The sequence below is a fragment of the Phocoena phocoena genome, chromosome 1 (assembly GCF_963924675.1).
Source record: "Phocoena phocoena chromosome 1, mPhoPho1.1, whole genome shotgun sequence".
Classification (NCBI taxonomy): Eukaryota; Metazoa; Chordata; class Mammalia; order Artiodactyla; family Phocoenidae; genus Phocoena; species Phocoena phocoena.
In genome coordinates this window covers 124,305,571-124,330,327 of record NC_089219.1, presented here as the reverse complement: position 1 = coordinate 124,330,327, position 24,757 = coordinate 124,305,571, and positions in this window count along the sequence as shown.

Below are 24,757 nucleotides of genomic sequence, written 5' to 3'. Positions count from 1 at the left end.
GCCCCATGCCTTACCTGATGAATTTCAGCCCTGTCTATAAAGACCATCTCATGCAACTTTCTCTAGGACATTGAGACATGAGGAACTTTGATACTCGTCTGACAGAGTTTAATGCACAAAACTGAGAGAGAACTCTGCCCCACTCAGAAAATCAAGGACTGCTGTGCTTTGGGAAAGGGACCAGCAGCACCAGCCGAAAGCAATAGTAGTGCTTGGAGAGGGAAGCTTAAGTAAACAAAAGGGTATAAAATAGGGGATGCCTTGGGTAACTGATCAGATGTGTTTGAGGAGGGAATAGAATATGATGCTTAGGTGACTTCTGGCATCAGCTAGATCTGAGGTCAATCCCATTCTGCCTGTCACTCACCGTTTAACCTCAGGTAGGAGAAGTAAATGCCTTGTCTTCGGGGTCTCCTCTGTAAAATGGGGATCACAGTGCTCTCTCCATGCTCCCTGTTGTTGCAGGTGGTCGGAGGATCATGGGACACACCCACAAAGTCCCACCAGAAATACCCACGGGGACTAGTCCTACATGGGTTGACAGGGCAAGAGCCAGCAACACAAGTCAGCATCTCGAGCACAGGCAGGAACAGGGAGAGAGCAAACTGGGATTTATTGAGCTACTGCTCTTCTCTTTTATTTCACTTCAGGTCCATAGATATTATTGCCAGAGATAAAAGGTACAATTCCTTTCCTCAAGAAAATTTTAGGTTAGTGAGCATTCACCAGTGTGGGTTAGGTGCACAGTATGAAGTCCACATAGATCAGGTGATCTCAAAGTAGACGCATCTGACACCTAACTGACGCATATGACACCTAACTCAGATGCGAATTAGGAGCCAGTGGGAGGGAGGAAAGCGAGGAGTCTTCGACAACCACTAGCTTCCCGGCTGGGAGGTTGGAAGGGCCCTATAAAGACAAGACACAGGGCTTCCCTGGTGACGCAGTGGTTGAGAGTCCGCCTGCCGATGCAGGGGACACAGGTTCGTGCCCCGGTCCGGGAAGATCCCACATGCCGCGGAGCGGCTGGGCCCGTGAGCCATGGCCGCTGAGCCTGTGCGTCCGGAGCCTGTGCTCCGCAACGGGAGAGGCCACAACAGTGAGAGGCCCGCGTACCGCAAAAAAAAAAAAAAAAAAAAAGATAAGACACACAAGAGGGGAGCTGGAGCTGGAGGTGAGGACTACAGTTTCCAAATAGAGGGCATGTAAGATGGAGGAAAGTGCTAAATATACATGATCTCATTTAAATAGTATGCCACCCTGGAGAACGAAGCAACATTTTCATTTCATCAGAGAAATTTAGTAACTTGCCCAAAGTCACCTAGGCAGAAAGAGTTGAACCCATGACCACCTTACATCTGCTTTTCTCACTAAGCCAGGCTGCCCCAACTCGAGAGTGAAAACCTAGCGTTTCTCATTGCCAGATAGTTCTGATTGCTATTTGCTTTCTCATCTATTTCATATTATGATAATGTTTTCCTGGAATTGGATGATATAATACTAGAAATTGAAGACGTTTATTCGCTACAAAGATTACATATGTAGGCTTCCTGTCATAATCAAGGGAAGTTGCTCACATCATTTATGATTTCCAGTCTTCTCTGCACATGATAATGCTTATTTTAGGAAATCTGTTTTTACTAAGCCTGCTGACCTTCAAAAGGAAAACAAGCAGAGGCGGGACAATGATATACCCCTTTGATATTTATCGCATCTGGAGTCTATCAAAAATTAGTTTGCTGGGAAGCATTGTGTGTGATGAATCGTATAGTATTTAAATGATGATGTGGATGTTCTCCCTTGTAGTAAAGCAAATTATTCGAACAAAACTATTTTGTTTCATTTCTTCATGCAAAATTCATGTTCGGATTTCATCTAGGCCCTAAAATTTTAAATTTCCATAACAAGTTTTATGCATTATTAAATTTTATACACCACTGCATTATGCTTTTGAAACTGATTGTACAATCTAATTAATTCAGAATATTAACTACAATTTCCATAAAATAAATAGAATGGTGATTGGGGTGAGATGGAAGGCTACAATCATCCCTTCCCCTCTCCTCAGTATCTCAATTACATGTACACTAAAAACCACTTCTCTGGAAGTTCTTCATCCAGTAACTTCAATTTGGGAGAACACAGCCAAGACCCAAAGTTCATTTAAAATGCCTCCAAATAAACAAACTAACTTCTTAAAGACTTGCACTTCATTTCTAGGCAAACCTTTCTGACCCTCTGTCAGAAGTTAGAATCCAATTTGCTCTTTGCTTTTTTTAGGCAGAATTTTCACAAGAGTCAGGTAACTTCTAGATCATCCAAAGCAGATTAAATATCAGACTAAAATGATGATGGGGGTAAAGAAGATTCCTAGAAACTGTCTCCCTGAGAGAAGCAAGAAGTGTCTATTGACAGCCTAATAACAGTGGAAGAGAGACAAACTACCAAAAGCGATACAAGAATTCAGAAAGCATGGCAGTCTAGGCACAATTTATTTTAGGAGAGTATAGCCCTACCTACATCAGGTTCTTACCATGCTATATACAAAAGTAATCAGTGCTCATCATGACTCGGAGACGTCAAGGAATGGTTAGACTCATCTTTGCTTCTGCTTAAGAAAGTAGCAAAGTATACAGTGCATTTTGGCAGGCTTCCCATCAGAAAGAGTAAAAGGTTATAAATGTTAAAGGGCTGTTTCAGTCATTTGGAAAATTGACTTACTTGGCATATCATGGTTTCCTAGCAATGTGAAATAAGTGAGCAATCTTATTATGTATTATAATTGAATCCCCTTTTGTTTGTTTTAGAAAAATAAACCACAGAGACCACGTTGATATCATATCAAGACATATCTAGATGTCTCAAGACCCAACTGGCCTATGGGTATAAACGAGGTCAAATTATCCACAATAATCCCCAAATTCCTATTCACAGCACCAATCCCCATCACTGTGAAACAGCACACGCCATTCGAAGTTGGCCTTTCACGTTCCTCTCTGTGCAGAGTCCCCCTGCCATTCATGCAGGAGCAGGCAGCCTCCCAGGGCTGTCACAACCCCAAGGCCATGGGCACACCGAACAGCTTCTGCACCCCCCCTGTGACCTTGAAGGCTGGTTGTTCAGCTGATGTGGAGACAGGTCATCTCACTGCACTGCTGTATTGAAATCTGTCAACCAGCCCAGAAGCATCCCTGCTTGGGCCCCAGGTCACACCAAGTGACTTAAGAAAAGGGCTCCTTGGGCTTTGCTTCATCCCTTCTCTCTTCTGAGGTCTGGCTGGGGAACAGGCACCATTCTTAATTCACTTTCCCCTGTCTTCTCTAGTATCTACCCCAAACCTCCTCCAATGCTTCTCCCTAACACACATAGTAATGAACACAGATTCCTGGGGCTGCCAGCTGATGGGTTCAACAGACACACTCTGGAAGGTGGCCTTGGGATTCATGCCCCATAATGTGTTTGAAATTTTTAAATTCTTTTTTTAAAAAGGCAATAAATGAAACAGTAAGATTTTTTTGAATCATTGAAACTTTCCCTGAAACCAAATCTTACTCAGAAACTCAGCTCCCTTCTCCCCTTTCCCCCTTTCCTGGGAGCTGCCATATTTCTTTGAGCCACACGGTAGCCTATTCAGGCTGAGGGCCCTGTTTTCGTAAAATCTGACCTTGCCTCCTCCCCCATTATTATTCCCTTCACCAAGTGGATTCTCAATTCATTCTTCATTATTTCACAGAAATATTTTAAATCACTATTTAGAAATAATGTTACATTCTTTCAAAGAGCACGCCTTTGGCCCCCAACCTTTCCCAACATCATTGGCAATCCCAATTTTGTCTCCACCCAACAGGACTCCGTGCTACTTCAGGAGTGCATGCAGCTCGGGAACGCAGAGCCTGGACATCATTTAGTGAGGGAAACTGCACACTCCATGTGCTCACTGGGCCTGGAAATCCCGTCTCTATATTTAGAGAATTCATCCAATGCAAGGATGTCTCTCTAAAAACCCCCGCACTGAGTTCTTTCATTATCAGGACTTGAAGCAGACAGCCAGATGGATTAATTGAGAGTAACAAAACTCTCATCATGGCATAAACTCTAGATAGTTTTCTAAATAACTTCTGCGTATTTATTTATACTGATTAAAAATAATGTTGAATTAGTATAAAATGACTCTATTGTTAACTCTTCAAGACCTCCTCATTGATGTGACTGAAAGGAGAATCTTTATCCTGATTCTATCTGGATCCTCCTTATAGTCTGACAGACCCATGTTTGATCTCCTGGAAAACATGTGTCAAAAGTAACCACGTAACCCATCACATAGAAGTTCGAGTAACTTTTAATATCTTTGTTGGCTATTTTGTGAAATGCCTTTTCAAGACTCTTGCTCATTTTACTGCTGTATTGTCTTATTGATCTGTAGGAAGGCATTGTATACGAACCTTTTGTTGGCTAGTTGTGTTGTAAATGTCTCCTCCCATCCTGGTGTTGGCATTTTCACTCTCTCAGTGATGTCTTTGATGAAGGGACGTTCTAAGTTTTGATGTAGTTCACTTTGTCAATCTTTTCCCTTATGGGTGATGAACCATCCCAGTTTGGCTGGAACTAAAGGGTTTGCCGGGACATGGGATGTCAACGTTAAAACAAGAACAGTCCAGGATAAACCAGAATGGTTGGTCACCCTAGGCTAGGTGGTTCGTGTTGTTTGGTGGGGGGTGAGGGAGGGATCCTGTCAGGTCACAAATATATTTTCTAATGTTATCTTCCAGAAGCCTTATTGTCTTATCTTTCACATTTAAACCCAATGTCAATCTAGAATTGACTTTTTGTGTGTGGTGTGAGGTAGAGGTCAACATTCATTTTTTTCCCCAATGGATGCATATCAACGGACCCAGCACTATTTATGGAAAAGACCCACCTTTCTCCATTGTTGTGCAGTGATACCTTTGTCATAAGTCACATGTCATAAATCAGTTGTGTGGCTTTGTTTCTAGACCCTTTATTGTGTTCCATTCATCTATTTTCTCTCTCTGTGCCATTATTGTAGTAATTTATTTAGCTTTGTGATAAGTCATGGTATATGGTAGCATAAAGGTCTTCTGACTGTCTTCTTTTTCATTAAGATTGGTTTGGCTGTTCTTGGTCCTTTGCATTTTCATATACATTGAGCACCAGACTGTTGATTTCCTGAAAAAAATATGTGTTGGGATTTTGACTGACGTTACATTAAATCTCTAGATTACTTTTAGGAGATTTGACATCTTCACAAAACTCAGTATTTCAGTTAGTGAAAATATTATATACCTGTATATATTTAGGTCCTTTATTTCTCTCATCAGTGCTTGGTACCTTTCCTAAATAAGTTTTTAAATCAACACATTTGAGGCCCCCATTCCAAACCTAACGAATTAGCATCTCTAGGAATGAGTTGTGGTTATGACCATGAATAGTTTGACACGTATTCTCCAGACTTGATTCAATGTTTAAACAAATATAAATAATGGGTATCTATTCCTTTGAGATATAAATATAATTACCCTAAGACTCCTAACTCACATTTGGTGCTAACTGCAATGCCTGTCATTCTACTTCCCTCAGTATAGTATTGCAAATTCCTGGAAGCTTATGGTCTCATGGTCACTTCTGACACTGAGCCCTTCTCTCTTTGACCTCTGGATCTCACTTTTACCCCCACTGCCAGGGTCTCTTCTTCTCTTCTTCACAACCATCTAAACAAGCCATGGGCCCCATGGTAGAAGTTAACCCCTTTGCCTACTCACTTTCTTTATCATACATCTTGAGTAACCTCACTCTGTACCCTCTGCCTATCTCTGGCCCACCTTTACACATCCAAAGATACATTTAGATACTCTGATAAAACAAAAGCCATCCATTCTGTCTCACATTTTAGCAACAAAGAGTAGTGAGGATTTAAAATTTCTGTCTTTCTTGTACCACTCCTGTTTCCATAAGTCTCTCTGAGTAGAAGGGACTAATTGGAGTCAATTATTTCCCCATATATAAAAATTATTTTAGAATTATCCCAACTCTCAGAGGTAGATGGCTTCTTATATACATATTTACACAACACATACGTATAGATCAATGTGTTTATATTGGTGTGTATATGTGTATATATGTATATATGTATATATACATGTATATATATATATATATATACAATGTGTGTATATACACACATTTAAGTATATTTTTAAACTATTCTCCATATTGAATTCAGTTATGGTCGTTTTAAAAGTGATTCTCCTATGTTTTTCAGGTATACAATCATGTTATTTGCCCATAACAATAATTTAGAAGAGGCAACAATTAGGAGAAAAAACTATATGCTCTTAGAAAAGTGATGAGCACTTTGTGGCTTATGGCTACATGCCTTGCATTTTTATTTAATTTCATAGAAAGACTGAAAAAGGTCCCCATTTGGCTTGCTGCTTCTTTAATGGGTCTAAATATTCATATTTATTGACTAAAAACAGCCCTAATTTTTTTCTGAATTTATGCCATTTTTATGAGGAGAGAGAAAAAAAGACATTTTCAGGTAGAAAGAAATAAGAAAGTGGGGGCTGAACTTTTTATGTTTTTATAATGATTCTTCCATAAAACGATTGCTTACCACAGACTTAGAACTCAGGGATTAATTATATCCATTTGCATTTAAAAAAATGTATTTACTCGAGAAAGTGCTCAAGAATATTTTCCCTTAATCCTTAGGAAACCCCACAGATCGAACAGGTACTTCTGGACCTTAAGACTCTTCATCAATGTTGATCCACAGAAGACCATTGCTTTTGGAGAAGATAAAACGTTTTGCTCCCAAAATGGGCTATCACAAAAGCAAGATTTGTGAATCAAGCTACTCCAAACAGATTTCTAACTAAGTTATATATTATTAATATTAACCTGCTATATACAGCCTGTACCCTCAAGTTTCCTTCTAGGATAATTAAATGCCTTTGCATTCCAAACGTGAGGAAAAATATGTACTGACAATGAACTTGGCAGAGCGGAGGTGGAAGGAAGAGGAATAGTGGTGGAGGCAGAAGAAAGCTGCTGAGGTTACAGCTTCAAAAGAAATTCTAATCTTTGTGGTGGAAATAGCAGAAGTTCCTAGATTTTGAGCATTAGAAGACTTCTTTTTGAGGTGCTTGGAACTCTGACACAGTTCACTCTGAAAAGTGTCACATATACATTCCCAGAGGGTTTTGCATTATTCTCATCTACACTATCAAGCATTGTGCATACATAATATGACAGTTTCAAATCTTAGCACAGAGTTAGCAGTATATTATTTTGAGTCATAGCATTCTTCTCTTATTGGATGTCATCCACACAGCATTAGCAGCTTTTGAGTTATCATTCCCTTGAAATTTTCTAATTGTTTTATATAAAAAGAAATTGCAACATCTCATTGGTAAAGGAGGCAACTCTTGAAGAGGGAGGGCTTGTACTCCAGCTCTTACGTTTATTTTGAAGGAAGATGGTGACCTAAGGAAATGCAGGTGTTTATCTCTTGCCCTAAAATAATACTGTTTCTGACTGAAAGTGTTTTCTGACTCTTAAAGCTTACCAAACTCTTTTTAAAATAGAAAGTGAGTCAAAAGTCCTAGAGTGCTCATTATAAACCAGTTTTCCAGCCTCAGGAACTAACGTTTGTAGAGCACAGCTTATGAATCATGGTTTTTGCTTTCTATTTTATACATGTTAACTCATTTAAATTTTCCAACAACCCTGAGAGGAAATGATAGAGCCCACTTTGTAGATGTGGAAACTGAGGCTCAGAGAGTTTCGGTGGCAATCCACTATTTACCGCTCAAATGGTGAAGCCAAGCTTCAAACCCAAGTCAAACCCCGGTAGTCCAAGGCGGTACTTGCTCTGCGTCTTAAAACTGCTTTCATTGTCTATGCTCACCTTAAAAATTCCAGGAGCATTTAGTGTATGCTGTTAGAATAACAGCTGTAGGCAGTGTTGGCAAGATACAAACCACCGTCAGCACCTCATATATCCTGAACAAAATCTGCACAGATTTTCTGTAACAGTAGTAATGCACAGTCATAACAATAATAGCACCCTAAATTTGTACAACATAGAAGAGTTTGCAAAACACTTTCACACGTTATCTCCATATATTGTAGATGGTCCAGACCTAGACTTTCACACAGATTTCAACTTAAGTGTCAATCCCAATGACTGCTAGCAGCTGCCTCGAATTTTGTGCTGAAAAAGATCCTGAGGACCATTCCAGGGTCAGTGGGAATCAGGGCCACGATTGATTAGCCACGTCTGCCATGTCTAAGCTGTTAGATTAATGGCACATTAGTCATATGTTTGCTGTCTCTTGTCTGATCTAGTCCACTCTTTTTACAAAGGAATAAATGACTTCTTTACGGTCACATAATAAGTGGCTGAGCTGAAGCCAAAGCTCAGGTTTCCTTCAATCTGTTGTCGTTACAATTATACCACCTTGTATGTGAAGACATGTAAATGGTCTGGAGTTTAGTATTCAAATGGACTGGAATTTATTATAAAGTTTTGAGCTCAGTAATGTTCAATCTAAAACAAAATCAATGATTTCTCGAGCAGAATACAACAAAAAAATTGATGTCACTTATGAATAGTCATGTAGGAGCGGCCTCAGGCGTGCAAGTACATACTACACAGGTGAGGCTAAAGACGTGCTGGGCTATTGTCAGCTGTGTGCTGTTACCTAAGTGATAATACCTGGAAGGTCCAAGAAACTCAAAACCCTATTTCAAAGGCCAAGGACCTTTTGATAGTGCCAGAGTGGCATCAATATGACCTTGGACGTCACGCCAAGTCTCCAAGCTGACACAGCAATAAGTGTGACCAATCTTTTAGTTAATTTAACATCTCCCTCTGGCCTATGGCAAAAGCACATCCAGCTTCTTGAAGAATTTTACTAATGCAGTGTTAAACACAATTTAGCATAAAAAAGGAAGAGAAGATTAGTAATTATACATATGCAAGCAGGAACACATAGGTGAGAGCAAAATCTCCCAGGTTGTTGTGGCTTTTTCAGAGTAAAAGTGGCACAGGCTGTGAAACCATTGACTGCAATGAGACTCGTAAAGAACAGCTGTACAACAGAGAGACTGTACTGTCCCTAGCGTAGGTCACAGGTTCGGACACTGTGGCCGCACTCTCCTCTGTCAGCAGTGTTATCTCCGAATACAGAAGACAAGGAGGTACGTATTATGTAGTCAGCTGTGGCCATCAAAGGCCAAACAGCTTTTCCTTCCAGCTGGAGTAACCTGCCTGACTACCCAATACCCAAGACCCAGGGCAGTCGAGTGGCAGAATACCCCACCCCACTACTTAGCCACAGCCAGCTCTGAGAGAGCAGACAGGGATTTCTTATAGCTTTACACACTGCCTTTGTTGGCTGTTTCCAAGGTGACAAAGTGTTCTGTCCTTTGCTGTAAATAAAGACAGGGGCAAAGGGATCCAACCCATTCTTCCTCCTCTATTAGCTTCTGTCGAGTTCAGCAACATGCTTCTTAGGAGGGGGATGTGAAAGCCCAGAATCAGGCCTTCCCAGTTGTTGTTGTTGTGTTTGTTTGTTTTATGTGCCTGTGGAACTTTGCTGTCAGACATGAAGCCTTGCAGCTGGCATCCAAAGCCCTCTGATTCTCACTCCTACTTCATTCCCAAATTTCTCAGCAGGGGAGGAATACATCCAAATACTGTTGAAGATTGGTATTACATGTTCCCAATTAGTCCCTGAACCTCCCTGTGAGATGACATGTTCCCAAACCATTGACACAGGCTTGGCCAGTGACATTCTTTGGCCAGATGTACTCTCAGAGGAAGTGACATATGCTGTGTCTGAGTAAAGTTTTAAGACCAATCTCATAGCTCTGCCACTGCTCTTTTTTCCCTTCTGCTGTGAGAATGGTAATTAGGTACCCAGGTAGGGGCTGCTACTTCAGCCTAGATCCCAGAATGAAGGAGATACACAGAGTACTGCCACAACCAACCACAGCCGACGTGTAATAAGGGTGGGAAATAAAATTTTGTATTTGTGAGCCACTGAGATTTTGGGGAGTGCTTGCTACTACAGCATAACCTAACACAAGCTGACAAATTACATAGCGGTAAGCATGAAACAGAAGAAGTAAACGAGCAAGTGGGCCACATAGGGACTGCATCAAAGTGGAATGCTCACTCGGGTCTGAAGGGCATAGCAGTGATTCAGCTTCAAGTGATTATTGCCTTGTCAGGAACACAGGCCTATCAGACTTTCCAATTTTTAAGAGTGTATCAGGAATCGGGGGGTGGGGGAGGGAAGGATTGGGAGTTTGGGATTAGCAGATGCAAACTGTTATATATATAGGTTGGATAAACGACAAGGTCCTACTGTATAGCACAAGGAACTATATTCAGTATCCTGTGATAAACCATAATGGAAAAGAATATGAAAAAGAATATACATCTGTATAACTGAGTCACTTTGCTGTACAGCAGAAATTAAACACAACATTGTAAATCAACTATACTTCAATAAAATTTAAAAAAAAGAGTATATCAGAAATCTAGATTTTAATGTGATTCTACCAGTTTTTCAATATTTAAACTAAATTCAGGCCAAATAATGCACATGCTATAGTGCAAAACTGGGCGTCAGGTTCCAGTTTGTAAATTCCGTTCCAAGCTAACCGTGCACCATGGCGTAACTGGTCTATTTACTGCTCTTCAACGCCACCCTATTCCCTCCTCCCTGCTGTTACCCCAGCTGTGTCCTCCCATTCTCCCACCCCTCTCTCACCCATCTCCTACATTCCCCTCTTTCAAGGCCTTTGTCAAGTTCTTCCTCCATTTCCCGAACCAGACAATCCATCCCTGAATTTACAGTCTGTATCACAGTTAGCATTTTGCATGTTTCTCCAATGTTATTTATCTTCTTATACACATTCCATCCTTTGAGAGTCTATAAGCCCAGTGAAGACAGAGACCCCACAGCTTATACTTTTTGGCATCCTTAGTGCCTTAAAGACTTAGTAGGTACAAAATTAATGGTTTTATACTGATAGCCTGTTGGTTCATATCAACTCCCACTGTCAATTATCTCCTTCTGAGGTTCTTGAACACAAAGGATGAAGCCTGGAAGGAGCCAGATTCTAGACACTTACATTCCTACTTTTCTCATACTAAAGACTATAGCTCATTAACAAACAAACAGATAAACAGTAAGTCAGGTTTGAATGTTGCACACACAAATCTTGTTAATACCTAGGCTTCTTTGTAGATTAAGTTCTCTCTGCTGTGATATATATAATTAGGGATAGAATATCAGTGTTAATCTGATTCACCTGAGATCAAGTTATGTTTTATGTTGACCATTCTTCTAAGACCTCTCTTATAACTTGTCTTATGCCAACAACCAAAATAAGTTATGGCATCCAGCTGAGTTCTTAAAGAAGGACATTAATTTTTCAACCTGCTGGGACATCCTATCAAGTACTTCCTGGGGGTCCTACTGCATGCCATAGCCACCACAATGTTTTTGGTAAGCCTTAATATGAGTTTGTTGAATGAAAAAATGAATTAATGAAATGCTTTAATACTGCAGGTGCTATTTCTCCAGCATAGAAAGATTAAGTTCCCACTACTATCCCCTATTCTTTCATAATCCAAATTGGTTTAACCCCTATAATTTTCACAGCTTTTGAGGTAATTCTATACTAATCATCCTCCTAATTTCACTGAGAACCTAATTTAAAGACTAGGAGAATCTAGTTCTTTAATTAGCAAGTACTTGTAACAAGTGTTTTCTTATATTTTAAAACTGAGTCGTTCATTGCATTGAAAAAGGGCAAAATAACACCCAAAGGTATTAAACCAATTATTAGAAGATAAACTACCAGATTTGTGCTAGGAAATTAATACCAGAACCAAAACTAATCACTCGGAAGTGAATCACTTCCCTTTGGCAACTGAAATTAATTTAAACAACTTCCTCCACTGCCATTCACCCCCCATTCCCCCACCATGGTTTTGCCTGACATTTCTTTCAAATGCTAGTGAACACCTCACTTTGTCAAATTAGATAAATCCAAGCTGCTGGTATTATGTGACTTTGAAGCCATATGGCCATATGTCTAGGATGTTCCAGGACACACTGATTTCATGTAATTTTAATCTTTTTAATAAAGACAATTTGTTAAATATGTAACTAAATATAGAGACATTTTATATAATTGTAAGACTTCATACAGTTAAATTCACAAGTAAGAAAATACGCTCTATTACCATTCAATTCAATTCAACAAATGTTTACTGACTATGCTATGCCAGTCCCTAAGTTAGGTCAAGGAGAACTAGAGGTTAATAAGACATAATCCATGCCCTCAAGGATCTTACAAAGAAAACAGTAAATTACAATTTGGTGATTTGTGTATAACAATCAAAAAATATTCCAATCACAAGGAAACATAGTCTGGAGGTGGGACAGTGGCGGGGAGGCTTCCCAGAAGAGGTGATTCTTTGGCTGGGTTTTGAAGGATAAATAAGAGTTCACTGGTATCTCAGGGGATAAGCCCTGGCATTCCAAGCAGAAGAATAGCCTGTATGTATCCTTGTTTAGGAAATTAGGATCATCCTGTAGTGATAACAGAACCAAGAGCCTAAAAGAGAGCTATTAGCCTAATGATATTTACCATACTTCAGAAATATCTCTGGAATTTTAATTTTGGCTTAAAATGTTCTCTAGTTAGCATCGGCTGGGAAGAAAATTTATTATTGGGTATATTATGTTTGTTTTAAAACTATGTAAAAACCACTTCTTGGATGTTTGTTTGCTGGCAATGAACAAGAAGGATCATTATTTTCTTATTCTCAAAAGAAACCAGTATCCTGGACAATAATCACTTTTAACCATTCAAAGGAGAAGACCTCTCTCAGGCATCTTCAGTTATTCATGTAGCATGCGTACACCGGGCACCCACCATGGACAAGACACTTGGGCATTGGGTCAAATGCTCCATTGTATGTGACTTTTTCTGTCCTCGAGGAACTTCTCGTCTAGGAGAAAGTAGTGGGGGATCCCCTGGGGGAGATGATCTGGATCTCTGCACTTGGGGTGAAGACCTTTCAGAGTTCACGAGATGAATAGAGAAACATTTGTAGGCAGCTTTTTTGAGATCACGGAAGATCTTGAAAAGCCTCTCAGATCTACTCCCACTGACATGATTGAGAGGGAAAGGTAGACCCAGCACTGACAGGTGCTCATTTACACTGTAAGGAGGACGATGAATCCCTGCCTTGCTGTGAAATCCTCCTAAAAAGCTGCCCTAATGCAATGCTGGCTGCAAGGAACTCAAGAAAGAATAGCCAAATGATTGGCCGCATTTCCTTTACCTGCCCTTCCATCTTCTGGAGGCCCAAGTCTCCTCTCAGCCCATTTCACCCCCCGCTGCCCTTCTCTCCACTGCACCTCTTAGCTGGGATATTTTTAGAGCCTGAACACAAACCAAACATAGCCCGTTTTCATGCCACACAATGGATGCCATGAGTGGCCTCTGAGCTGAGCTGAAAACTACCTGCTGGTGGGGTCAAGACAAACCTAAAAGGGAGAGCTTTGTTGGTTGGAAATCACTAGTTTGTAAAATCACACAGCATGTTTTGTCTTAGAAGACAATTGATGCACCTGCTATTTGCTCTTAAACTTTTTCTCAAAAGGAAAGAATAATCTGCCCACAGCGTTAATGGTGGTGTTGTTGGGGGCAGGGGGAGAGGGAGTCATTAGAACACAATTTGGAGTTTGCAATAGCCCAATAGTCCACTACCTGGCCATGCTCTCAGATGCAAAGGAGAGTCTGAAAGTTTGGAGAAAGACAGTTTCTTCCAGGCTGGAAGCATGCAACAAGTCCTGCTGACCAAAAGGAGAGTCTTCTGCTGTACAAACCCAAAGTCACTAATAATTATAAGGATTTCTATGCAGTAAAAATGCACCAAAATAGTGCCTTCATGGAATAAGTCTTTGAGAACTGGAAAAGAAAAAATGAAGTATCTCTCACTGAAGAGGAAAATTAGGATTATCTTGTTATTTTAAACAGACTTCTTAGACTTTAATCTTATGTTTTCTCCCACTCCCACCCAGTGTATTCCTAAAAATCTGCCTGAAAAATAGACACGTATTAGAGAATAAATGGAGTTATGTGTATAATGAGAGTTATACACACATTTTCAGAGTGTTAAAAACATCCTAAAGACTATAATTTCACCCTCCCTTTTAGACAGAATCTTTAGTGATCTATTTCAAGCATTTTATTTTGCTGTTTTTTTCTTTTCCTTTATAATTCAATATATTGAATTGGTTTTTGTTTACCTTGACTACATTAAATAAATCCAACTGACATCTGTTTTAGGCCAAAGACTGACCACTTCAGCATAATGATTTTCATCCTTGTCTCAAGTCTATTAAATTAATGAGAACTTTGCTTCCTATCACCAATAATGGCACTTTGATTCTGTTCTCCAGTAATTAAAAAAACTTTTTATGTATATTAAAGTAAAATATGCATGCATATATACTCAATAGTATTGTAACTTTTAGAATTTAAAAGTATAACCATTAGCCCCGTCTCTTCCCATTCCAATGCCTGCTCCTAGTGGCAACCATATAAAAAACCTTTTAGTTGTTTCTTCTGCTTTTTTTTCTTTCTAAATACGGTTATACTGCTAATTTTTTCAAAATTTTCTATTTCGGATATTATTTTTTTACTTCCAATGGTAGAAGATGAGGATTTAATTTCCTTATACCACCCCACCATCACCATACACATAGTTCCTCGATTTCTGTCTACAAATAGAACTATGTCACTATTATTTTTATTAAATCAACATTCAAAATTATACTAAAAAATATAAAAAACAGAATTGATATTTTTGTTGCTAGGTAGACTTAGGTCACAGTTGAAGCACTCAGTCTACTTTGATTATGTTTATTACCAGGCATTACTTTCTTGCCCCCTAAAGTAAATAATTGTTTTGTTTTTTGTTTATAGTACTTAGTTGTCCATGTAATTATTTCTAATTCATCCCTAAACTTTCTAAAAGGAATATGGTACTCTTCTCAGTATGATCAACATCAAGAAATTTATCAATTTTGTGAAGCTATCCTTCCGGGGCTTTCACCATCCTGTCTGACCTGCACTGGGTGCTCTTGAAGCCCACTTATCCTTGAATTTGTCTTTGCCTGCAGCCCAAGAATCCCCTTCACTCCCCTCCTGTGTTGTATCCCCTTCTTCCTTAAGACCACATTTTCTTCTTCCTTGGCTTATCCCCTCAATCTTTTGGAACAAAAAAGTAGCTTCCTGAGAAAGAGTACATTTGAAATACTTATTTTATGTTTTTGAGATCTCAACCGGTCTTAATTCCACCCTCTAACTTAATTAAATATTTAGCTGGGAATAGAAAGCCAGGTTGGAAATAATGCTCTCTCAGAATTTTAAAGGTATATTCCAATGTCTTCTAGCTTTCATCACTGCTTTTGAGAAGTCCAATTCCTAATTCTTTGAATCTTTCCCGCCCCCACCCCGAAATCTTTCAATCTTTTCTTTCTCCCTATAGTAGAGGAAATTTTATTATTTTATTGATAATTTCCTCTCCTTTGTTCCTTCTTTCTCTTTCTGGATTTTTTTGTACATTGCAGATTAATCTAAATTCTTGTCTTTTTTTCTTCTATTTCCTATTTGTTTCTCTCTTTTGTTCCATTTCCCGAATATTTTCCCAAGTTGATCTTTCAACCTTTCTACAGGACTTTTGATTTTTGATGTATCAGCTATTTTATTATTAAGAGATCTTTCCCATTTTCTAAATGTTCTTTTTCCATAACATCATATTCTTCCTTAATAGGTGCAGTATCTTTTTTTTTTTTTTTTGCGGTATGCGGGTCTCTCACTGTTGTGGCCTCTCCCATTGTGGAGCACAGGCTCAGCGGCCATGGCTCACGGGCCCAGCTGCTCCGCGGCATGTGGGATCTTCCCGGACTGGGGCACGAACCCGTGTCCCCTGCATCGGCAGGTCACTCTCAAACACTGCGCCACCAGGGAGGCCCAATAGGTGCCATATCTTTTTCTTTGATGGAACATATTACTTACACCTTTTTTGGAATTTACTTCTGCTCTCTGCATTGTCTTTCTTCTTAGTTTTTTTCTGCCTTTTTTTTTTTGTCTTTCAAATTATAGGATTTCCTTGACTGTCTGTTAGTCAATTGGTATTTAAAATGAGGCACTAAAAATCTGATTGAAAGTTCTATGTGCCTGGGCAGAGATTGTTAATTAATGAGTTAACCATAGGAAACTACTATTCATCAGGAGATCCAAATGTTAGTATCTGTAGGTCTGTTTTTTGGGGATGGTCAGTTTCCCCTGAGGAGATTCCTCTAAACTTCTGGGAGTGGTGGGTAGGTCCAAGATGTATGTTTAGCTGACAACACTCTGGAATTCAAGCAAAGAATATGGGGTTCTTACCATTCAGTAGTCTGACCTTCAGTTAATCCCTCTGTTTTCAGTTTGGTGCCTTCCTCCCACCTTTATCAGTGCCAGGTGTCCCTAAGGTCAGAGCCTCTCTGCTTCTACCTGTAGGCACTTCTTTGCTGTTGGAGTTGGGGAGGGATGCCTCACAGCTACTTAGGCTGAAGGAAGAGACCTGGGGATCTAAGTGCTCTTAACAGAAACTTTTAACCAATACTCTAGCCGAGAGTTCTATCCCACATGTAAACCTTTAGAATGACCCGTTGTCTTGAATTCCTTAATTCTATCACCGAATAAGTATACTTTTTAAATAGATTCTCTCCTCTGCTAAATCAGAAACCACTCATTCATTCATTGTCCCTCTTCCTAAAGTTTGTTGATATTGCCAAACTACCTTCTCTTCCATTTTCTTTCTCTTTGTTTATAACTTTTAATTTCTTTACTGTTATTTTAGTTGGGTTGTAGGAGGAAACGGAGATGAAAGGGATGTTCAGACGCTCATGTTTAAGAAGAAGTCTCTGATATTCTATTTTTTAATAACAAAAAAGTTAAATAATTGCACAACCCAAACAATTGTAGAACCGAAAATCCTGCTCTTGAAACTGAACAAATTGGCCGTCACCACGACTGTGTGAGAATTCAAAACATCCTCCTGTTAGTACAGAGTTTGAATTCCACATATGAAAGGCTGAATGTATAGTATATTAGCTGTGTGAAAGCCACCCGACATAGGGTCATAATGAGCAAATCATGCCAAAGAATTTGAGTTATTTCCATGACTGAGTGATGGGTCATAGAGACAAAGGACAATAACGATGGGAATTTTATTTTTTTCTTATAGTCAGACTAGGAAGATGTGGTCTATCCAAATCATACTCAATATTTTAATATGTAAAAACCCATAAAAAGTTTCTTACTTTTGAAAAATTATATTCTTATATTTAAAGAACATCTACAGGGACTTCCCTGGTGGTCCAGTGGGTAAGACTCCACACTCCCAATGCAGGGGGCCTGGGTCCAATCCCTGATCGGGGGAACTAGATCCCGCTTGCATGCTGCAACTAAGAATCCACATGCCACAACTAAGAAGGCTGCATGCCGCAACTAAAAGATCCTGCATGCCACAAGGAAGAGCCTGCATGCCACAACTAAGACCCGGCACAGCCAAAATAAATAAATAAATACATAAAATAAGTATAAAAAAATCTACAAACATTAAAGAAGTAAAACAAAAAGCAATATTTCACTACCCAAAAATGTTTTACACATTTTTCATGTAAATAAGTACAAATATTTTAATAGCTGAAGGTTATACCATTGTATTATATACTATAATTTACTTAACTGAATTATAGCCAGGTTATTTCCAAGTCTGGGGATACTATGAACAAAATTGTAATGAATACCTTTGCTATATACACTATTGCTCAAGGATTTCTACAAAATAGCAAATGTAATTTAAGTTATCTATTGATTGAGAAAATACATAATGGCCAAAAATCCATAAGAATCTAATGACAATTTTAGATGAATTTGTGATTTATGACTCCTAATAGCTTTAAGACACATTTTAAAAATAGAAATACACATATGCATGAGACATTATATACAAATATCTACAAATAATGAGAGATATACAGAAACCTAGGTATAACTCCTAGCCCAGGTACCCTCCCCACACACAAAAAATTCATGGCACACTAGTTTGGAATTACTGGGGAGACTGTGTTAGACAGTATCCATTTGGTTTTAAGCCATCAACGAAAGCATATAATTAAGGACTGTCCCACAGAACTTAATTCTAGGCATCTAAGATCTTCATCAACAAGTTAGTTGATGGGGGGCTTCTCTGGTGGCACAGTGGTTGAGAATCCACCTGCCAATGCAGGGGATATGGGTTTGAGCCCTTGTCCGGGAAGATCCCACATGCCATGGAGCAACTAAGCCTGTGCGCCACAACTGCTGAGCCTGTACTCTAGAGCTCGCGAGCCACAACTACTGAGCCCATGTGCCGCAACTACTGAAGCCTGCATGCCTAGAGCCCATGCTCCGCAACAAGAGAAGCCACTGCAATGAGAAGCCTGCGCACCGCAAGGAAGAGTAGCCCCCGCTCGCCGCAACTACAGAAAGCCCACGCACAGCAACAAAGACCCAATGCAGCCAAAAATAAATAATAAATAAAATAAATAAATTTTTAAAAATTTAGACGATGGATTTTTAGTATGCTCATTATTTTTTCAGAGGATAAGTTGAATAGGGTTGTTTGTGAAAGTTTCAATATAAGGCAATATTATCTTCTAAAAATAAGGAGGGAAATCTATTTATCAAAGAAGCAAGCTCCCCCTTATAAAAAGCAAACATGGCCCAAGAAAAAGGCCTTGTGGTTTTAGTGGGCCATAAGCTGGAAAAGAGATATTCTTTTTTAGATAATCAGGGTAACAAGATATAGTAACAGGAGTAATACCTTCAAGGCCAAGGTGTAATCCATCCAGCATATTTCCAGTGGCCCAACAAGAGTTAGTGGCATGAATTTTTACCCGTATACCTGACTCTCCCAAACAAACACAGAGTCAAAATAAATTAAAACTAACTACTGTATGTACTTCTCTATGTACAATTCCTTCAGTGGTGTGTTTGATTGTAACAGGTTATATCAACTGAGTCTCACCCGCCCCCTCCCTACAAAGCATACAAATCTGTATTTTCGTCTAAATACTCTCTCTCTCTTTTGCTTATTTGTGTGGTTGGTTGCTTGGCTTGTCTCCTCCAGCCTAAGATAGCAACTAGGTCTGGATGTTACTTCTCCCTTACTCCCTGGAGGATGGCAGTGCCAACGTATGTGAAGATCCTTTAACCAAAGCACATAGGTGAGCAAGGCAGAAACAGTGCTGAGTTGCCAAACTGCCCCAGCCTACAGATTTTACCACAAATTTATGTTAAGCCAATGGGTATCCAAACTAGCAGGCCTCTATCAGCCTGCATTCTTTTTTTTAAATTTTTGGCCACACCCAAAATGTGGGATCTTAGCTCTCTGTAGCCCCTGCATTGGAAGGCGGAGTCTTAACCAGTAGATCACTGGGGAAGTCCCCCAGCCTACCTAGTTTTAGGGTAAGAGCTTCAATTAAATGTCAAATTCATTCTACCCTGGGGAAAATCAGTGTCTAGCCCTTACAGAGGCTGGGTGGATGCACACCACTGGTAACAGAAGCCATCTTAGCACAGCACAGCCTGACCTGGAGTAGCCAGAGGTGCCCTGGTAGCTCTGATGACTTTCTGGGGACTGGAGCAGCTGGTGCACCACTTACCCTGCCCTGTTCAGCCCAAGTTGAAAGGAGGGACTCTGACTACCAGACAAGGGAGGCTGGGGTGGAGTAGGGTGCAGGACTGCATCTTGTGAGGCTGGTCCTAAGCAATATGTAAATGAAGGAATTCATTCTAGCCCTTGTTTTTCAGGTAGTTCCCTCTGGGACCTTACTTATGCCACTCCACCTCTCTGAACCTCAATTTTACTTTCCGTCAATGCAAATGCAATACCCTTCTTGAGGATGAAATTAATAGTAATGATAGCTGACATCACTTGAGCGCTTATCACTGCATGTTTTCTGTGTCCTTCTCTAATTCTAACATCTGTATCCGTTCTGGATTGGGCCAGTCAGCTTCAATGGATTAATTCTTCTCCTCAGTCTGGATCACGTTTTCCTGCCTCTTTCCCTGCTTAGTAGTCTCTGGGTGCCAGGCGTTATGAATTATACATCGCGGGGTGTTAGATATTTGTGTATGACTATACATCACCTTGAGCTTTGTTCTGGGTTGCAGTTACTTACAAATACTAGCTTGATCCTTTTGGGTCTTGCTTTTATGATTTGTGAGGCGGATCCAGAGCCGTGCTCAGTCTAGTGCTAATAGTGCCCACTCCCGGGACGAGACCTTCCGGAGGACTCTACCCAATGTGCCATGAATTATAGATGTTTTCAGTCTGGCTGAAGAAACACATTTCAGGCACAATTCCTGGTCTTGGGTTAGCAGCAGGCACTGCTCCCTCTGAGTCTTTCCTATGGCCCCTTCCCTGTAACCAGTGTTCTGAGCTGCATCCTCCCTCCCTGCAGAGCCCTGGGATGCTCTTTCTGGGTAGCTCTCTCCTCTCTCATTTTCTGTCCTCTGCACTCTGGCTGCTTCGGTCTCCCCTGACTCTCAGTTCTGTTGCAGAATCACCGTCCTTTGTTACCTCATCTCCAGTGTCTTAAAACTCTTGTTTCGTATCTTTGGTCTTTTTTGTTGTTGTTGTTTCAGACAGGAGGATGAAATCCAGTCTCTGTTACTCCATCTCAGCCAGGGGCTGAGGCAGAACTTCTTGTTTGAAGTCCCCTAAATCTGGGTTAAATTGCTGACTTCGTTCCTTAAGACTCATGTGACGTCCGTCAAGTCACTGCTTGAGCCTCAGTGTGTTTTCTGTTAAACGGGGGTAAACAAACTTCCTCCATTGGCTGCCACAAGGACAGAATGAGAAAAGTGTGTCTAGCACATCGTATGTGTTGGGAAAAGAGAGGCTGAGTAGTCAAGAGATGTGGAAGAAGACATCTTGGAGAGAGGCTGAGAAGTGAATAAGGAGAGATGAAGTGGAGGGAGCCGGGCAGGGACCCCTTGGGTAAAGCAGATGGGAGGAGACGGGGGAGGTAAGCAGCTAGCAGGGAGAAGGAGAATGGAGGCCTGGGGTGACATGACGGAGAAGTAGGGGAAAGGAAGGAATTCCGTAGCCACACAGGTTATGTGATTTGGGTGCTGCACAGAGGTGCCAGCCCAGGGGTGAGTGGGACTTGAAATCAAATCCGAGCTCAGCAATCCAGGTGTTTCCCCAGAGGATGCACCTCTGTCTTCCTCCAGAGGCTCCCCCTCCACCGAGATGTTCCCTGTGGGGTTGCATCTGCCCGGAAAAGTACGTTTTCCTAATTTGCACAAAGGTGCTATGTAAGCTGTGAGGTCCCGTCTACGAATGCTGGATAGTGTTGGGAGACTTGTCAGGGTGGAATAAAACATCTCTCTCCCTTTTGGGAACTTTGGACAGTAAAGAGCTTAATGTCATTTATCCATTCATTTATTCACTTGTTCATTCATTCAACAAACATCGTGGCTAGGCCTAGGCCCACCTTGAGCTAAGCAGTGTGCTGGGGCCCGGGGATCAAATGATGAACAGGGCAGAGTCTCTGCCTTCTGGGGAGGGGGTGGCACAGGCTGCGTTGTGTGTGGCCTGTGGGCGGAGCCAGAGGAGAGGAACAGAGTCGAGGTGGGGATGAGACTACCTGTTGCAGAGCTGGCCCCAGGAGCTTGGCCAGCCAGCCAGGTTACAACATCCAAAGGGACAGGACAACCTCTGCCCTGTCTTCCCAATGACGCTCGTTCCTTCTCCCCAGCTGCCATACCTGGGGGAGAGGGATGCTGGCATTAAGTTAGGGCCAGCCTGGGGAGCCTGAGGAAGGTGTGCGCCCCCCAGTATTGGGAGCTTTCTTTAGAACGTAGGGTCCTCAGTGCTTGGCACCAACCTTAGGTTCCAGTCAACAACCTGGACCTTCTCCCCATGGGTACAGTGCAAAACTATCACAAAATCTGTCGAATAGATGAACTAATTGTGCGATATAACAGGCAGAGTAGTACTGGGATAGAGTGGAAAGGAAATCTCCCAGCTGCCCAGTTTTCTTGCCCAGAAGCTACTGTCATTATCTGCTTGGACGTGTTTCCGGAGATTCTCTGTGCATAGGAAGCAAACACGTACATATACACATGCTGATGCTTTTTAACGCAAATTCTGGGTATAAGGTTCCAGCCAGCTCATACACACACAATGTGAGAAAAAAGGAAGGTAGTAAGTGAAATTCCTGAAGTCCTGGGTCACTGTTTTTGACCCTTAGAAAGTCCTGTCTCCCCTGCCATCTCCCCAGCTTGTTTCTGCTGGCAGGTTCCTGCTCAAAACCTCTAGGTTTGACTTGGAGGCCTTGCTACCCACACTCCAGTTCTCAGTATCTCCTGAGCTTCCTGTCCACGCGCCAGCTCACCAACCTTCTGGGATGTGGAAGTTTACCCCAAGTGAGGCGAAGTCCTCCAAACTTTCAGCGCCCATTGCCCTTATGTATTTGTTGTAATGAAGGGAAACCTGACCACCTTTCAGGGCTGTGCTGAGAATGTAGAACTCCCTTTTTAACCACAGCCTGAAAATGCCAGTGAACTTTTTGTGGTCATGCTCTGAGGCTCATATGATCAGCGTGTGCTCCACTGTGGATTCGGCAGCATCATCTGAAAACACCCTGCTCCTGACACTGCAAACCTTCTAGGCTTCTGTACAAACCTCAGAAGACTGACTTAGGGCAGATTTATTTTTAAGCTTAATATCTATTCATACTTATTTAAAGTTTTATACCCTCTACACAAATTTTGTTCAAGGGAAAACTCAATCCATAATGTTGACCAACTAGACATTCTTAGACAACTATTAGAAGAAAACATTCACTTGAAAGTCAAGTTTTTACAAATTATAGAGTGGCTGCTTGATTTTTCACAATATAAATAGTAGAAATTGTTCTCAGAGATATTTAATATCCAACTTGTGTTAATTTAGCTTGTACTAACTAAACAGAGTTAGATAGAAATGCTTGCTTGAAAAGCCTCAAATTTTTTCTCTATTTCCATTTTTTCTGTTTATCCCTATCTCCTCCACTTATCTCCCTTCCTATCCTTCTTTAGTTATCTTAGAGAATTTTAGAAAAGAATTTGAGACCTTGGAAAAGATCTTACAAGGTTTTTTTGTGTTTTTTTTTTTTGGTTGGTTTCTTAAATAACCTCCTGCTCATCAGAATCCACTGGGATGCTTTTTCAAAAACGGAGATTCCTTGGCCCTGCCTATCTCTGGAAAGTTCATTTCAGGTGGTCAAAGATGTGGAGTCTATACTTTTAAAGGCTTTCCAAGTAATTCCAAAGGCAATCCCAGCAGAGAATCGTAGCTCTCCAGCCTGTGACAGGGTTCAGCTCATTAAGCCCTGTGTGCACACATGTGTACAGATAACATGTGTGGGTCAGGCACTGTAATAGGTGCTTGGAATAAATCAGAAAACCAAGCAGACAGAACCCCTGTTCTTGTGGAGCTTATACTGTAACATTTACTAAAACAAAACAAACCCACCCAGACCTCTGCACTGTCTACCAACTCCGACTGCACACATAAATTCTGTCTACCCTCTTGCAAGTGTCTGTGCCCTGGTCATAAGGGAAGCCAGAGAAAACATGGAAAGATAAGACCATGAATCCTGTATACAAGAGCCATCAATCATTTCCTCCCACCTCATACTGTCTTGGAGAACTCGCCCTTAACCCCTTCTCAGAATTTCTGCTCCCACAGGTCCTGCTGAGTGATTCTGGAGCCACGTGACTCCTGCTGTAGCCAAGCTGCTTGGACCAGGGGCAGATATGTGATCACAGCTGGGTCAATCTAATTCTTCCTCTGACAGCTTAGAATGTACACTTAGAAAATTCAGTGGGGTTGCTAATGCAAAGGCCTGTAAGGGCCAAGCAGGTAACATAATGAGTGATGCTGGTCAGGTGTAAAGAAACCAACAGCACAATTTCTATGGTAGATAGCACATGTCCCATGATGTTGGGATCAGGTATCTTGCTATGGATTGAATGTTTGTGTCCCCCTAAACTTTATATGTTGAAACCCTAATCCCTAATGTGATGACATTTGGTGATGGAACTTTGGGAGGTAATTAGATCACAGGGGTGGAGATCCTATAAATGGGATTAGTGCCCTTATAAGAAGAGACAAGAGAAACCATTCTCTCCCTCTCTCTCTTCTTTATATGAGGAAACCAGGAAGAGGACTAACCAGAACTCACCCATGCTGGCACCCTGATCTTGGACTTTCGAGCCTCTACAACTGTGAGAAATGTGTTTGTGGTTGAAGCCACCCAGTCTATGGTGTTCTTGTTAGAGCAGCTCCAACTACTGGAGACAAATACAATAGGAAGACGTGAGAACTGGGACAGGTTGGAGAGCACATGCTCCATACAAAAGGATGGCTATCATTCAACTCCAGCCAACTGTTGCCACATGAAAACCCAGTTTGCTAGGTTGTCTGATGTTTACAGAAGGAGTCCAACTTTCAGATTTTTATATGAAATCTCACAATTTAAGAAAGTTGAAATTATTTTGCATTAAAAAAATTGTGTTATCCAAAGCACACCCATTTGCAGGATAT